This window comes from Triticum aestivum, chromosome 6D, assembly GCF_018294505.1.
Source record: "Triticum aestivum cultivar Chinese Spring chromosome 6D, IWGSC CS RefSeq v2.1, whole genome shotgun sequence".
In the NCBI taxonomy this organism is placed as follows: domain Eukaryota; kingdom Viridiplantae; phylum Streptophyta; class Magnoliopsida; order Poales; family Poaceae; genus Triticum; species Triticum aestivum.
In genome coordinates this window covers 371,110,871-371,113,364 of record NC_057811.1, presented here as the reverse complement: position 1 = coordinate 371,113,364, position 2,494 = coordinate 371,110,871, and positions in this window count along the sequence as shown.

The window sequence follows — 2,494 nt, the reverse complement described above, 5'->3', positions numbered from 1 at the left end:
GGCGCCCACCCTGCCGCCGGCCATCGCCCCGCCGCCGCCTGGCCTCGCCTCCCCTCCACTCCGGCCGCCGCTGCTTCGGATCCGGCGAGCCGGCGCCCGATCCAGTACGAGCCCGCCGAGGTTGACTTTTTCCCTTAGCCCCGAAAATATCTCTAAGTCCCTGATTTTTGTTTATATGTGTGCATGTTCAACTGTGTGTATTTTCTTGCATGTAGCTCCGATTCGCGCGTATAATATGTCAAATTGTTCATCTCGTGATGCTCTTCATTTTGTTCAATTGCGCCATGTTCATTAGGGGTCATCTTGATGCCCAAATCTCTGTTGGAACAGGGCTAGTTGCTGTTATTCTCTGGTCTTATCAGAACTTGGAGATTTGTCATTTTTGTATCATTTAATCTGTGCATCTTTTGAGCATGAGCTCTACATATGTTTTGAAGTATGCCATGCCATCTTTCCAGTGGTGTATGTCATGTATTTTTGTGATCTCTGTGGTGACTAGCACAAGCATGCAAAGTAGGCCCCGTAATATTTCTGATTTCAGGGACTTGGTGATTTCTCTAAGTCCTTGTCTGCTGTAATTTTGTTGCCATGTAAACTTGATGCTACAGAGAGATCCATGCATATTTTGGAGATGTTCAGTAAGGGTGTTGTGTAGTTATTGTTGTAATTGATCCATTCCTGCCCTTGTTTGTAATTATGGGGTGCCATAGCATGACTCAATATTGCTCTACTTTTGCTATAGAATATTTCTGGCAGATTCTTAACATGATATGCTATTTTGCCAAGCTTATTGTATTTGATCCATACATGCTATGCTATTATTCTTGCCATGGATAGCTTCTTAAACATGCCATCTTGCTGTAGGTATGCTTGGTTTGTCATGCATTGCTCTGTTGTGAGTGCATCAAGCTCACAAAGAGGCCTACATATTATTATTTCTGCCATGCTCTGTTTTCTGCCAAGTCTGAAACCTGATAACGAAACTTGTTATGTTTACAAGCTTGCCATCATATCTTCTGGTCCTTTTTGGCTTATGGTCAGTAAGGCACTTTCGTTATATGCTTTGAGTAGATTCATGCCATGCCTTGTTTTGCCATGTTAAGTTCCTGTAGCATGTTAATATCGTGCTCTGAACATTGCAACCTGATGTTATTTCTGTCATGTCTAGTAATTTCTCCAAGTCTGTGAACCTGTTATTATTTTGCAATCTTGCCATGTCCTTTTGAGCTTGTTCTAGTGATTTCTGGAGATAGCTCAGTGTTCATGTTTTGTTGTGCTTTACCTGTACATCATGCCCATGCCTTTTGTTTTCATGTTGAGTTGCTGTAGCATATTGTTTTGATGCTTGCATTATGCCTAGTTGCTGTTTTGGTCAGTTTGTTGCTATGTATTGTTTGGAGTGTATGTGTTGCACCGTTGCTCCGTTTTAAGCATGCTTTATATGGAACTTGCTTAGTTTTGCATGAAGTCTCATATTATCATGTTGCATCCTTGTTTTGAGGTGTTTGCTTGATGTTTGTATGCATTTTGCATCTATGCCATGTTTATCTTGTTTTGCTCATATCTTCTAGACCGTAGCTCCGAATTTAATGATCTTTATATGTAACTTGACTAGAATTTCGTGTAGATCATCATGGTGCTTTTTAACTTGCTGTTTAACAACTTCAACTTAATGCTTATTCAGTTCTGGACCAATTTCGAAATTTGCATATGAGGACTTACCGGAATTGTTATATGTTGTTTCCGGCCTCATTTAAACTTGCCTTGATGTGTTGTTCTTGTATGCATCATCTTTTGTCATGAGTAGCTTCGTTTAGCCGTGTCATGCACCATTCTTGGTTGAGCATCATGCCTTGTTCTTGTGTGGTGTGTTTACCTTGTTGTGTGCCTCTTCTCGATAGTTCCCGTATCGTTGCGATCGTGAGGATTCGTTCGTCTTCGTGGCTTCATCTTCTTCATGGATTCGTTCTTCTTCCTAGCGGGATTTCAGGCAAGATGATCGTCACCTTGGATCTCATTACTATCATTGCTATGTTAGTTGCTTCGTTCTATCGCCTTGCTGCGCTACCTATTCATTTGCTCCTCAAGCCTCCCAAATTGCCATGAACCTCTAACCTTTGTCTCCCTTCCTAGCAAACCGTTGTTTGGCTATGTTACCGCTTTGCTCAGCCCCTCTTATAGCGTTGCTAGCTGCAGGTGAAGATGAAGATTGCTCCATGTTGGATTATGTTTATGTTGGGATATCACAATATCTCTTATATTTGTAATGCATCTATATATTTGGTAAAGGGTGGAAGGCTCGGCCTTATGCCTGGTGTTTTGTTCCACTCTTGCCGCCCTAGTTTCCGTCATACCGGTGTTATGTTCCCGGATTTTGCGTTCCTTACACGGTTGGGTGATTTATGGGACCCCCTTGACAGTTCGCCTTGAATAAAACTCTTCCAGCAAGGCCCAACCTTGGTTTTACCATTTGCTCAGCCTATTTCTTTTCCCT